Source organism: Mustela erminea, chromosome 12 (genome assembly GCF_009829155.1).
Source record: "Mustela erminea isolate mMusErm1 chromosome 12, mMusErm1.Pri, whole genome shotgun sequence".
Classification (NCBI taxonomy): Eukaryota; Metazoa; Chordata; class Mammalia; order Carnivora; family Mustelidae; genus Mustela; species Mustela erminea.
In genome coordinates, this window is record NC_045625.1 from 49,116,630 (window position 1) to 49,132,332 (window position 15,703).

The window sequence follows — 15,703 nt, forward strand, 5'->3', positions numbered from 1 at the left end:
ATAAATTTATATAGAATAAGCAAGGGAAGCCAAGACACTTTCCATGAAGAACAAAAAGGGAGAATAGGCCCAACAGAGATCAAAATGCAGCTTTGAGATACTCTGGTTGAAGTACTTGGGCAGGAAGGGGGAGAGGCTAGACCCAAGGCAACTGGGGTCTCCCCAGGGGACAACCCCTAAGGAATAGCAATAAGATGTGAGAGCCACTGTCCCATGGAATCTGTTCATTGTTCTAGGTGAGGCACTCTGGGGGATAGGAGAAGGGCTTCTGAAGGCACTAGCGCCATTTATTTGAAGGAAGAAGGCCCTCAATCCTGAAGTGATAAAAGTACACATCACATGATGACAAGTGTGGATTCATGAACCAAGTGGGGAAGCTATCTTGGGGCACACAGAGTGCCGAACACAGTGGTGGGCAGGACAGGCTCTCAGCGTGGGTGAACATGGCTTGCCAGATCTTGAGGAAGGTCGTTTCAGGGTGTGAGCCTGAGGGCAGGCCCAGCAGGAAAGTACACCTAGAGAGTGAGCTTTGAGTGTGGTTCTCAGAGGAGGTGAGGAGCCTGGGCAGACAGAGAGAATGGCAGTGATTTAAGGCATTGGAACCAGCAGAATCAGGGAGATCCCAAACTACTCTTGTTGACCCAACCACAATGGGGGCTTTTTTGAGAGGAGCAGACACATATATGGTTCTGTGTCCCCTGAACCAATGTTCTAGCAGTCTCTCCTGTCCAGGGGCACTAGGGAGGCATGTCTGTGTGTGTGTGTGTGTGTGTGTGTGTGCACGCGCGCGCTTGTGCGCATCCGTGTGTGCGTGTGTGTGTCTACCATACCTGTGCATGTATGATTCAAGTGTAGGAAGCAAACGGTCTTACAGTTGGTGAAGAAGGAAAACGTGAGAGTGGGATTTATAAGTGCCTCTTGTGGGCCACCCCACTGATAGTCCTCTCAGGGGATGCCCTCAACAAGGGCTGTGGGAATTTTTGTGTGTTTCAGGTCTGACTAAACTGAGGTGCAGAGTGACGTTACTTGCTCATAGTCACTTAGCTCGTAAGATTGTCCTCAGAGCCTGAATGCTTTCCACGCTGCCGGGACTCCCATCTCTCGCCACCCATGTCCATCTCTTCTACACAGAGCCAAACATCTTTTTTCTAAAGTCATTCCAATTCCTTAACATATACATTTAGGGTTAACTTGAAGCTGACACTAAGATTAAAAAACGTTCACTTGCTTGCTGGGTTTTCTTTTTTTTCTCACCAAACAGTAGAACTTGTTATTTCCCTAGCTTCTATTTTTAAAAACAGCTTCAATATGAGTTTTCATAAGTTGTCATTTGATCCCAGAAGCAAGTCATTTGCAGGCTTATGTCGTTCCAAATTGTGGGGAAACTGGCCTGGAAAGGCAGTAGTGTAACCTTTCTCTTTATCCCAAGTCATAGATCAGTTTAAATTAGCAAGAAAAATGTTTGCATGCAGCTTCGGCTGGTAAGTGAATAGGTAACAGGAGTGGAAATCTTCACTGGAGAAGAATAAAAGCCCATCCGCTGGCTGTGTTTTTAATAAGATGACCGTCGTTTAAATGCCTGGACGGAGGAAGACTAACTATTCATGCCTCTCACAGAGCAAACACAGGGACAATTCAAATAGCTCCTCACTTTGGGGAATGAATACTAAAGCATTACTCTTGGATTTGAACAGCCAAGATGGTTGAAATTGAATCTCTCTTTGGGTTGTAGACGTTATAAATAAGTTTCATTTGGGGCATGAAGGGAATATGAATGGCCTTATTGAAATCAATGATTCTGAGTATGGAAAGGGTTCCCTGCCTCGCTCGCTCTCACTCTCTCTCAAGAAGGTTTGCTTTGTAATAAAGCCCACAAAGGAATGTGGCCAAAAAACTGATTTTGATGGCACTTCCACATAGCCCGAAGAAGGAAAAAGACACACAAGCATCCATCAACTTACAGCTTCTTCTCTGTGCTCTTGAACTTATCGCATACTCAGAAGATGCAGTGAGAACCCCTTCAGAGTGAAGGACCACAGTTCCAGAGATAGCAAGCAGTTGTCCCAGGCTTGATGATGTGGAGGACCAAAGGACAGGGGCAACTACTGAAAACGTGCTTTGATTTTACCAACGACTGCCCCTTCAAAATGTGTGTTGATACATAAATACCATCTGTGATATGAGAGCATTCAAAGGTGTTTTCTTCCAAATGAAACACTAAAGACACCTCTGCTGGTTTCAGGAACAGCAGGGTTTCGCTTCGTGGAGAGCTGGCTGGATGACTCGCGTTCTGTTAGGAGATGGTTTGCTGTGATAGGAGCCAAAACTCTGCCCAGTTTGACTCTGGTGTCTGGGATGTGAGCTGTGTGCCTCGCTCACTTCTGATCATGTTGGCAACACGCATTCTCGAGCAGCTGTCAGGGTCTGTATCTCTCTGGCCCCACAACACCAGATCCCCCAAACCTGACCTCCTTGCCTGGACCATCACAAAGAATTCCCTCACCCCACACCAAACTGTCCTTTCTAGCCTTTCCAGGTTGTCTAGGGGCTCGACTGAGACTCTGTAACACATGTGCACACATGTGTGCACACACAAATACACATTCACACATATCAGGAGTCAGGCAAGACTGTGGTTCATAGAAAGCTTATGGGTCTACTTCAGATTGATTTCTTATTTGTGTGGGGATCTGGGTATGTGTTGACTCATTCATGCACAAAACATGTTCCTATTGCAAGCTGATGTGAGTGGTTGCTCCGTTGGGAAAGATTTTTCTTCACAAGCCCCCACCGTAGATAAGTCTCTGGGGCAACAGTAGCTCGTGCGCCTCCCAGACTAGTTAACTTCCTGAAAATCAGTTTAAACGATGTTGCTGCCTCTGAGCTTCCAAAAGCAGCTGTGGAAACCCACATGGCTCCTTCTGGAGTGGTGATTTCTGTCTACGACTTCCCAGGGCAGGGGCACTTAATCCCAAAAAACCGGTATCAAGGGCAGCTTGACTTCAATGCCATGGATTTTAGACCAGATCAACCCACCTCGCCAAGAGTTAAAAGTCATAGTGAATCAGTATCATTCCAGAAAACTCTTTATGATAAAAATACTCCTCTGTCATTTCTGGAGGGGAAAAAAAAACAAAAAACAAAAAACCCTTATGCAGTGATTCACCTTCCTTTTTATGCAACACATTTCCATTTGTGACGCCATAGGTCATGAGGCATTTCTTTGCAAGAAAAAGTTACAAACTCTTTTTCCACACCTCAGGAGCATACCCCATCTTCTTAATGCTAGTGAGGATTAGAAAATGAGGAGCCGATCCTTGGAGCATAAAGGTAGCATCATGCAATATCCTATCGAGATGGGCTGTCTCTCTCCCCTGCTGGGCACGTCCAGGGGACCTCTTCCCAGAAAACTCATAGGAGGAAGAGCATAGTGTACTTGTCAGACTTGGTGTGAAGCCAACCACCTTGGTCCCCACTCCACCTCGGCCACTTACTTGTTGAATGACCCTGGGCACATTATTTAACTTCTCTCCAGCTTGGCTTCCTCTTTTGTAAAACAGGAAAGATAATAATATCTGTCTCTTAGGCCTATTAAGTATACTGACTACCATGCTATTCGTAGAGCACAGAGAACATTGCCAGTCGCATCCTTAGTTCTGTGTAGATATTAGTCAAATAAATTGTTTTCAGCTGTTCTTTTTTTTTTCTTTCTTGCAAACATCATATTTTCGGTAACTTAGTAGTAAGTTGTTGAATGATCTTTTCTCTATTTTCCTTTAAAAAAAAAGCCTATTTGCTATATGCCAACTTTTTAGATCCCCGTGTACCTATCTAGAACACAACATGAGAACTGTTCTTTTGGCGGTCTGGCCTTTAGTGGAGCAAAAGCTATCCTGAGGTTGTATGGACGTAGTTTATGTGTTTATGAAGTCCCCCCGTCTATTGTACAATAAGAAGGAAATCGTGTGACATGGCACTTAATTCATTTCCTTCCGGAAGTCCTGTTCCATCTGGGGTTCATAGCTTTCAGATGTTCAGCAGACTAAAAAAAAAAAAAAAAAAAAAAAATCCTGTTTCTAACATATTAATAAAAATCTGGAAAAGCAATTATTGTACTAATATTTTCGTCCTACAGAGACATCATTTGGCCACCATTTATACAGATGGCAATTAGAAGGTCTTGCCATGGCTGGCCTCTTCTGACATCATCAGATCTCTAGTTCACTGGCAGGCATTTGTTATTTGATCAAAGTTGTATAATGGACTATTTATGAAACATGTCTTAATCTTCTATTCTATCTTCATATCTGAACTCACTTGTAGAGTCCCACATTAAACGACATGGCATTTAAGTAGGAGTAATGGTAAATGGATCTACACTTACATGAAATTTAAAGGATTGCATGACAATTCTTTCTACTTTAAATTTGAACCTTTAAGTTCTTCATAATTTGGGGTGATTATTTCTGTTGTGGTAGGGATCCAAGGAGTCAATAAAATGACATTCTGAATAAGACAAAAGCACAGGATATAAAAGTATAAGGATAGTTTTTACTTTTAATTTCCTTCCACATTAGCGGCATTAATTTCCTGTCTTTCTCATGGTCTTTTTCCCCCCTTCTTTTTCATTCTGTTCTCAAATTCTTTTAACTTCTCAGATCTCTCATCTCTTGTCTTTTATTCCCCCCAGATAGCTAGAGTGTTTTGTTTTGTTTTGTTCATTTTATTGCTTTTCCTCTCTTCCCCTAGGATGCTTTTCTTGTATGCTTTTCTGATACTGTTTGATGCTCAGTACATCACAGGGTAGAAACTCAGCTGTGCTGACCCAGTGGCTGGGTATAATTTAGCACTGATCCTCTCTGCCTGGCGAATACCACTGCATCCAGCCAGGCTGCAAGATGGGATCCAGGAGAACATCCAAGTTGTTTTGCAGCCAGCATTCAGTAACCATTCTCTGCACCAGTGTTTTTTTCCATCTCCATTTCCAAGTTATCATCGCCATTTTGTCTTCTGCATGCCGGGTACTCCACTGATGGGGCTTGCACACGACATAAATCCTCCTACTTTTTACAGAGGCAATGGAAAGGGTTCCAAGAGTTGAGGCCACAGACATCTTCCTCCCTGCAGAGATACTGAAAACAGAATAGTTGAAACTGCAGGGTTAGAATACTAAAATGGAAGGAATCATAGGCATCAGTACCAAAGGTAACTAGGTTGAAGAAGTTCAACAGTGCACTATTAAATAGAGATCTAATTCAATCCAGCAGCATTTGAACGCCTACAGAGTACCAGGAACTCTACTGGGTGCTGAAATTAACAAAATGAATAAGATGATTCTTTGCCCTCTAGGGCAGAAAGCAGATAGGTTAGGGTACATTTGATGAGCACACAACAAAAGTATGTACTTGGAACAGACACACAAGAGGACCTGACTCCCACCAGGGATGGGGACCGTTCAGGGACGCTGCCTGCAGGAGGGAGCCTCAGAACTGGGTTCTGAAGGGTCGAATAAACTAAGAGACCTAATAAAAGTCCAACACAGAAAGTGCAGGATTCAGAGCTATCGTATTTTGATTTTGTGTTTTGAAAGCATTACCCTGGAAAGTGTGAAAGAGAGGTGAGAGGTGCTGGGAGTAGAAAGCAGGAGGTGAGAAAGATCAGGAATTGAGAGTTCAAATAAGACTATGGCAAGAGCCTTGGACTAAGGCAGGGGCAGTGGGAATGGAGCAGAAAAGACGGAATTGAGGATGTTTAGGGATGGAACTGATAGGGCTTCCTGACTGGTTAGGATGTGGGTGTGGCTTAAGATGTAGAAGCATCAGCACCATCCGGGCTCCACCCTGTGGATCTTGGTCACATGTAATATAGCCAAGCTCCTACATCTATGAAAGAAAATGGGGGGCCTATCTAGATACCACCTCCTAAGTCCTTTTAAAAAAAAAAAAAAAAAAAAAGGAGTCCGGGGGAGGGGGACAGGAAAAGGGAATGGAATGTTTTACCACTTTAAAGACTGAATAATGTATGTGTCAGTATCCTGCACCCCAGATTTGATAAGGCTTCATCAGAAAGCACATTTTGCTTGATTTCATAATCTTTCGATTTCCAGAAATGCAAAAATATACCCAAGATATTAGAAGATGTCATTAGTGAAAACATTAGTTTCCTAACCCCTTAGCCACACAGAAGAAAAATTTATCAGAAACATGTTTTGGAAACTTGCTGTTAGAAGAGGCCAGACAGGGACTCCGGGGTGGCTCAGTAGGTTAAAGCCTCTGCCTTCAGCTCAGGTCATGCTCCCAGAATCCTGGGATTGAGCCCCACATCTGGCTCTCTGCTCAGCAGGGGGTCTGCTTCCTCCTCTCTCTCTCTGTCTGCCTCTCTGCCTACTTGTGATCTCTGTCTGTCAAATAAATAAATAAACAAATCTTTAAAAAAAAAAAAAAGAAGAGGCCAGACAGATTTTCTGAAAATAAGAAATAAATTCCTAATGTTACATGGATGGTACCTGAAACTCTGTGCTCTTTGCTATTCGAACTATAGTCTTTTGCTCTCTTTGACAATATCATTTTCTCCCTGGAGACTGCAGCTGAAAAAGAAGACACTGGAAAAGGTATTAAATATTCAGCCAAAACTCTGAATAGATGCCCACAGAGACAATTATAATAACAGTCAATGGAATAACTAATGTTTGTTGAATATTTACTATGTGCCAGACAGTGTTAAGCATTTTATATAAATTAACTCAATTTTCACATCAACACTGTGAGATAGGAACTTCTATTATAACCATTTTACAGATCAAGACCCTGAAAGTTAGGGCAGTTAAATAATTTGCCTAAGGACATGAGAGAAGCATCTGAGGAAGTCATGTTCAAATCCAGTTTCATTGGATCCCACATCACTCTGTTAGCTACTGGACAATACCCACTTTTCTAAGCAGCTGAAGTCCCTTTTGAGCTTTCCTTTTGAAAATCAAAACTTAAAAGATCACTGTATTATCTCTTTCCCTGAGTTGGACATTCTTTAAATGTCCAACATTTAAATGTTAAACAGTATCCATGTACTTGATGTCAGATTATACAAAAGAATATGACATTCATAGACTTCCTTTGGCATGATGTAATTGGTCATTATTTTTGTCGTTCTTCTACTTTTACCTGTTTCTCCTCCAATATAAGCTTGCAAAAAGGATGTTCCGATGCTAGGTCACTTAATTGTGACTCGCTGTGTTAGCCTGGATACTCACCATTTATGGACTTTGGCGCAATCATAGAACAATGGCTCCTGTTGATGGAGCACTTCCAATGTTCCAGGCATCTAGTGAAGCCCCTTACAACAACACAATAGGGAGTGCTCGAATTAGACCCATTATAGATGAGTAAACAAAGGAGTACCTAACTACAAAATCACATATCTAAGAAGAATTAAATTCTGGATTAGAATCCATAACCATTGACTCTAAAACTTATACCGTGCTGCAAGATCTCCATGTTCTGCATCCTGGTGAGGTGTCTTAATACCAGGTTCACTCTGATTTTGTGAAGATCAGAAGAATGCTATGCATTTGAAGGAAAGCCAATAGATGCCTTAAAACCATAATAATACCTACCATACGTTTAACGAATACTGTGTGTCAATTATGTGTTAAGGACCTGCAGTCCTCACCACACCCCTACAAGACACCTATTATTGTTCCCATTTTACAGAAGGGTAGGAACAGAGTATCAGAGAGGTTAGGTAACATGCCCAAGATCTCAGGGCTAATACCTGGCAGACCCAGTTGTCAAGTCAAGGTCTATAGGGCTCCAGACTACAAATGATACAGCTATTATGCTCTATCATCGACTGCTTTTCTCGATCCTTTTGGGGAGAAAAACATTCTCACAGAGTATTAGTACTTAAACTTATGTTAAGGTTGTTATTGAGATTTTGAATTATATAATTAAAAGGATACCCCTGAAAGCCCAGGAAATCTTTTTTAGCTGCACTGTTTTGGGTGGATTCTTCTGTCTAGGTTGCTCACTGTTTTTCCTCAAAAAATCCTTCCCTGGGGTGCCTGAGTGGATCAGTGGATTAAGCCTCTGCCTTCAGCTCAGGTCAAGATCTCGGGGTCCTAGGGTCAAGCCCTACATCGGGCTCTCTGCTCAGTGGGGAGCCTGCTTCCTCCCCCGACCCCTCTCTGCCTACTTGTGATCTCTCTCTCTCTCTGTCAAATAAATAAATAAAATCTTTTTAAAAAAAATAATCCTTCTCTTCCCAGAAACCTGCTTTGCTCTGTTCTGTACTCTCTCTGGCCCCAACCTACCTCAAAAGGAAAACAACAGAACAGCCCATCCAATACCCGTTTTCTTCTTGCTTGATCACCCAGAGCATGTAAATTACAGTGAAATATGGCCTGAGTCAGCTCCTCACAGGACAGAAATCAGTAACCATTGATATTGCTAAGCAACACCACAGAGGAGCAAGGCTGCAAATTAGGTGACAAATTTATAAGAAGTCAGAGTATCTGGGGACTCACTTGGGCATTTCATTATGAACCATCTGGCTGATCCACACGATGACCACACATTATTGTTCGCTGTGTGCGGATGACAATTCACACGTCATTCTACGGCCCCTCCCTCTGCAGTCCTAACTTCCCTCTCAGAACCTTCCACGGGATTTTTCACAGTCTAGATAGTTCCTTGCAAGATCACTGGGAAATGGTTACACCTAACGGGCAGCCTCCATTCCTTCCCAAAATAAGATTCGAAACAATGCAAAACCAAACCATTCCATTGGTTTGTGTGAAAGCCGAGCCAGCTGGGCAGGAATACACCTAAGGAGGGAATTAGTCACGGGATCCTGGCAGCTCCATGGGCCTGACATGGGCTCCACCTTGGTAGTCCCAGAGGAGCCCGAGGTGAGAGATTCACTTAGTTCCTAAGCCAGAAATGAGCAGACAGTAGGACCCACACCAGGGAAGTAAATCTGTGCACTTCAAGAGAGACAAGGTAGTGAGTGAGCCTGAACCCTGGACCTTCTGGAGGATTACCTAGCAAGGACCCCTCCCAGTCCCAATTGCCAAGTTGGTCTCATTTGTTCATTCATTCATCCAACTAATAGTTATAAGAAAGTTAGACCAAGCAACCTGATTTTAAACCAAAGATTATAATTTGATAAGCCAAATATGACCCAGGTGGTATTGTTTGGTCTTTTTTTTTTTTTTTCATAGAAAGAGAGAGCAGTAGTGGGGTGGGGGTGGAATCTCAAGCAGACCCCCTACTGAGCATAGACTGACACAAGCTCCATGTCACCACCCTGAGATCATGACCTGAGCCAATACCAAGAGTCAGGCACTTAACTGACTGAGCCACCCTGTGCCCCTTCAGATGGTGTTTTTTAATTTGGAATTCATTGCCAACATTTAAAAAGCAAGAGTTTTGGGGTGCCTGGGAGGCTCAGTGGGTTAAGCCTCTGCCTTCGGCTCAGGTCATGATCTCAGGGTCCTGGTATTGAGCCCCGCATTGGCTCTCTGCTCAGCAGGGAGCCTGCTTCCCCCTCTCTCTCTGCCTGCTGCTCTGCCTACGTGTGATCTCTGTCAAATAAATAAAGTCTTTTTTTAAGAAAAAAGAGTTTTCATATAAAAGTTCAGATATCTGGCTTCCCTTGAATTATCAGCAGGTCTGTCAACACTGTACCTACATTTCTTCGTGGAGCTGGGGGTGCATAGCCACTGCCCGTTTTGGGGCAGGCACACTGTCCAGATGTCCACAATCACACGTCTCCCTGTCCTTGTCTCCAGCCCACTCTGCCCACGGCCCTACCTGGGGCTGGTGTTCATTCGTTTTTTGTCCAAATGGCTTCCGTGCCCCCAGACAGTAGACCGGATGCTGGGGACCACTCTGGCTCCGGAAGTGGCCAGGGATGTAACACTGGTGTTTTGTTGGGAGCTGGGGCCCCAGAATGACATCAGCAGGTGGACATAAACAAGGAAGGACAGAGTGGGAGTGACAGAAATATCAGCAGTGATGAACCAGAATCCAGGTGTGCCAGGAGCCTAAAAAGGAAGAGCATGTCTTGAAGGGGCGAGATTCAGAGGGCATAAAAATCAGGTGATGAATTTCTGAGCGGTCTGTTGGGAAACCCTCCTCGAAACTCCATAGCTGATGGCAGACGACGCCCCAGCTCAGCCCTTTATTTTCATCTGCACGGTTCTTGCCTGGCATCCAAAAGCCTGAGTAAGTGAGAGGTTTTCATCTTGCAGAGGAGAAAGAAGTATAGATTAGCCTGGAAAGGGAAGAGTCAGGTGTCAAAGAACTCCGCAGAGCAAAAGCCTCTCTGGTAACCCCTTGCGTGTCACATCTACATAGGGTCACATATAGGGTATGGCTGTCCCTGGGCAAGTGTGTCTACATTAGGAGCCTCTTAGGGAGGCTTAGCACGTGAACACCATCCCCCTCACCCCCAACCCCAGCAGAATGGTAACAGAAGCTCTGGCAGTGAATCAGTACTTTGAAAGCTTCTTCTGAGTGAGAATTTGAAGGTTAAAATATTCCTTTCCTTCTGACTTGAATAGGAAGTGAGGACTCGTGGTTGTTTCCTCGTTTAACCTCAGTCTCTCCAAGATGATTTTTCAGCTAAAAAAGTTACTTGCATTGGCATGAATTTGATATAAAAGAGTAATGACCAAAGGAAGCCCTTGAATGGGAAGTAATTCATTATGGTGGCACGTGAGTCCTTTTTGAGGTGACATGAAACCAAAAGCTTCAGACTGGGCTGTATTGGAAGATACCTTTTAACTCAGAATTCGTGCTTATTGTGATCAAGTTTTTCACATGAGGCAGAGGCAAGAGAGAAAAGGTGAGGCTAGATATGCTGTAAGAAACTTAAAAATTCTATAGATCTGCAAATATAAATGCTGTATTTATATTGGGGAGTGGGATGGGACATTACAAATACTAACTGGCAAGCCCCCTGCCCATTCACAACATTTCAATAACAAAAATAAATTCACAAATTAAAAAAATTAAAAAAAAAAAAAAAACACCTCTGCCTAAAACTGCAACACACTGTTCTGGAAGTTAGCCAGGGCAGCCTTTCACTAAACTGAAAGATTTTCTTTAGGTAGTTTTCCTTATGTTTAAGGGAAGAAGTCTCAGTGGGTGATTGCAGGGGTGGGGGGGTTGGTGTTACTGACCTGCATGTGGCAAGTATAGACATTGACACTGGTGCCCACCCACAGAGATAATCAGAGTTTGAATAGGATGCAGCAACCTCCTGCTAGGCTGAGTTCATGTTCATGTTGGACCTTTGGCAGACAGTGAAGAGGGGTACCAGTTACTAAGGATGTCTGCACTATCCCCATGCAAAGTGCTTTCTATGCTCATCCTCATCTGATCCTCCAACAACCCTCCTGAAAATAGGTATTTATTGTTCTTGTTCCCATTTTATCTTTTTAAAGATGTGTTTATTTATTTAACAAATAGTGAGAAGTGGAGTGAGAAGACAGAACATGAGCAGGTGGGAGAGAGGGGGAGGGGGCAGAAGGAAAGGGAGAAAGAATCCTCAAGCAGACTCCCCACTGAGTGGGGCTCCCTCCCAGGACCCTGAGATCATGATCTGAGCCAAAATCAAGAGTCAGACACTCAGTTGCCTGGGCCACCCAGGTGGCCCGGTTCTTGTCCCCATTCTGACTGAGAAGAGATCGAGGCTCGGAGTGGACCACTCAGCTCGTAAGTAGTACAGCCACTACTTTGAATCAGCCTTCTTGTCCAACTCACTCAGAAACATTCTTAACCTTGGTAATGACATCATGGTACCTACAGTCAAGAAGCTTCAGGCATCAGTGCGTGCCTTCCTGACTTCAGCTTCTAGGGAAGTTTAACAAACCACAACATCCTAAACTTCACTATCATTTGGGACCTGTGAATCAGTGCACTTGAAGAAACGTGAGGAGAATGTGTAAGAAGAAAGCACTGTTCTGGGTTCTGCTGGAAGAGATCCACGAGAAAGAGGGTCTCTGTCTCTAACATGTGGACAGCCTAGTTGGAGAGACAGGCTTGTGTGCAAAATTGGAAGGGAATGTGCCATGCCTAGGTCCCAAATGGAACACTGGTCTTTTTTAGATGGATGAAGGGTCACGTGCTATCCCAATGGTTGAGGTCCACGTTGTGACATTCCCCATAGATCTGAGAGTAGGAGAGGACTGATGAAGACATTTCTTTTCCATGCTGGCCCCGATGTGACACAGTAGCCTTTATTGTTGAGCAACAAATATCTATTTAAAACCTCTTTAAGTAGGATTGAATTTGCTTTAACAGACCTATGTAGAATACCCAATTCTCTAACTGCTCTGCTCCGTGTCCCATCGGTTCTCCTTTGAGCTTCTCCGTGGTGCTTACGGTAATGAAGCTGCCCCTTACTTATGGCTTAGTAGGTATTATTATTCATCTACTCTTTACTACAGCTTTATGGGATTGGTACAGTTATGCCCCTTGCAGCTAAGGGCAACAAGGCTTAGAGAGGTCAAGGAATTTGCTCACGGTCACACAACTAATAAGTGGCAGACCATGGATTCAAGCCTACACTCTGGTTTCAAAGCCCATGATCTTAACTTCCATTTGCTACTGAAAAATCATCCTTCCATGGGTTGATATAATCTACTATCTGCACACACCTTCTTGATAGGCCTTAATTTTTATGTCTTCCCCATTGAGTTCAAACTAATACCAATAATGAAGAAGCTCTTTGACTTGAAAAATAAACAAGTAATCATTTGTTTTCCTATCAGCTAACGCTTAAGTAATAAATACTCATTCTCACTGATTTCTCTCTTCTAGTTTTTGTTCTCATACAATGAACTCAACATTGGTGCTTCTACTGACTTTCTGTTTTATGTATCAGAATTTTGAGGTCCAAAAGGGAAGAAGTCCCTTTTCTCCTGCTCCTGTCTGGGGAGATTTGGTGGAAAGGGGGTTGAGAATACCAGAGGCCTCAAAAGTGGAGTGAGAAAGTCAGTGTCGGAAGGAGAAATCCGTATCCATGCTATTCTGAAGACAGGAGATCAGGAGCCCAAAACACTAGCTCTTATCCATTGATTCCTTGACTGAAGATAAGACCCTTCCCTTGACTTGTCAATCATGAAGTATGGACAGGAATCAGGAGGCACCTTAAAGCAGGTTATTGTGTTACAAGACCTGGAAAGAAGTGGACAGAGGAATTGACAAAGGCTCTATCCATCCTAGAGATCTGGGAGTGTGGATGCCCGTAGCCTCAACTGTCTGAATAGCGTGGACGCAAGTGTGGTCAGCATTACAGGCAACATTCACGATCACCCTGCAGGCTCAACTCCAACACCAGTCCCTGGGTTCTGGAATTTTTTCTGAGGCTGGGTGGCTTTCTTCAAGAAATATTATAGTGAAGAGACACCAGGTGGTACCCAGGGTGATAGTCACTGGTGACCCATCCCTCTCCTGGTCCTAGCTTTCTCTTGCTCAGTTGATATAATGGGTGTTGCTAGTTGGGACTAAGCAGCCCCCTCTTGAACTCCTTCACTTCCTCCCATCCCAAGGAAACTCAGCTTAGATGAGGCCCCACTGGAATCACAATCCAATGATATGGTACCTTGGTTAGTCTCTGTGGGGAGTGCACTGACTGAAGGCCATTTCCCCCTGCAGGTGAGTTTTCATTCATGCCACTCAGGCCCTCTCAGGCCACAGTGGCTGAGACCACCCTCCATGAGGCATCCATGGTCTGTGGGACACCAGCCAGCTGCGTGATGTGCTCTGGCGGACGTGTGCATGGTGTGTTCATGGTGTGTTCATCCTCGTCACCTATCATACCCCTCTTCCTGCACCCCTTGAGGCCCTGGTTCAGAAATGGGAGCCACCAGCTCTTGGAGATGCACCCCACTAACTCTAGGATGCTGCCCTGACCACCTGAGAGCATGGGAACCCTGCGCCCAGCATCACACCATCCTGTCGCGGTGTGTGTTAAAGACGATTCTAGTGGGGCGCCTGGGTGGCTCAGTGGGTTAAAGCCTCTGCCTTCGGCTTGGGTCATGATCTCAGGGTCCTGGGATCGAGCCCCACATCAGGTTCTCTGCTCAGCCGGGAGCCTGCTTCCTCCTCTCTCTCTCTCTCTCTCTGCCTGCCTCTCTGCCTAATTGTGATCTCTGTCAAGAGAATAAATAAAATCTTTAAAAAAAAGAAAACAAAAAGACAATTCTAGCAGGCTGGTTTCCTTGCCACTCTTCTCTGTCTTTGCTTCAGTGAGCAATGAACGTGGTTGCCTTCACCTGCAAACATAACCTTCCCTTGCGCTCTTTCCTCCCTGTGCTTCCAGCTGCTACGTCACCTGTTGTCACTTGGCTTTTCACTACTCTTAATACCTCTCTTGCGCCACTTCAGCCTTATTTTTGGTATGTTCCATTCAGTTCTTTTCCCTCTGTCCCATTCACCCAAGGAAGCAGCTAAGAAACAGTCTGGATGTTGCCACAGCAGCCACCAGTATGTGTGACCCTTGTCAGACGTGGACGGTTCCAATTTTGACTGCATAAAAATAAAACAATTGAAGAATGTATTTGTATTTCTTTATACCCGATCCCCAAGAGATAGGGGTAAAAAATATAAGCAGATGTTTGACAGTTTGTAATTGATCCATGAAAACAGGTGTGTGTCTATGAAGAAGGTGCGTCTAAAAAGACAGATCTAGAAGGATTGCTGTGGTCTATCTTTCCTGCACAGAAAATGGTTTTCACCCTACTCTGCAAACCCAGAGCCACCCACGTTCTGTTTTCCGAGCAAATAGTTGAGAATACCAGCTGCTTAGGCTGAGTAGGGGAAGAGCACAGGCTACAAAAAAATTAGTTGCCTGATATAATTCGTGAACTTGCTATAAGATTTCACATACGTGCACACATACGTGTGCGTACATACATTATGTGTAAAGCCACCATGTGTGGCTTTACATAATGTTTACATTATGTGTAAACACCATGTGTTTAATATTTATAAAGGTATTTAGATCATTTAAGAATTCCAAGCTTGTGCAATGTCTTATGTATAATAGACTACAGTTCTTAAAATACCCAGAAAAAAATTATATTCCACTGAAGGCAATCCCCAGAAGTCGTTAAAAAGACTTTCTTGTTATTTACATAAAATTCAATTTCTTATTGAAGTACTTGCACCTTTTGTCATGTATCTAACAAAACCAGAGTGGGCAGGTTTTTGCAGAAAGATAAGGATGAGGTGATTTTTTCTCCTTGAGGCATAATTTTGCATTGGGGTGTTAAAATAGCTTGAGCAAAATTTTAGTCGAAAGGGAAAAAATACATATATAATGTATGCACACACATTATATACATAACATATTTAGAATGTATACTATAAATATAAAAGAGAAGAATATTTATTATTGTCCTTAAAGCTAGATCCCTCATCTTGCACCCAAAACCCCTCAATTATTAGTTGGTTCCTATGTGGATTTTCACTGGCTTCCCAAGTTAATGAGCCAGGAAGGCATTCTACACAATCACAGGGGTATCTCTCGAGTCTAATTAGTTTCTTGAGGTTTATAGGGAGAGTGTTCTTATGATCAGGAAAAATATTTTTAACCCGCTCACCATGTCACTTGAAACAATCTGGAATTTTCAGATGAACAGGAATAAAAGTTTCTATTTTAGAATTGAAATAAGAAAACAGACATGGTGCATGCCGGC

At 43.5% G+C, this 15,703-nt stretch overlaps 1 protein-coding gene across 2 annotated transcripts in view; it reads left to right on the forward strand.

Moving 5' to 3' along the window:
* The window catches only part of SLC24A2 (solute carrier family 24 member 2), a 248,718-nt gene that overhangs the window by 160,067 nt on the left and 72,948 nt on the right, over positions 1 to 15,703 (forward strand). The gene's annotated exons all lie outside the window — the stretch shown is intronic.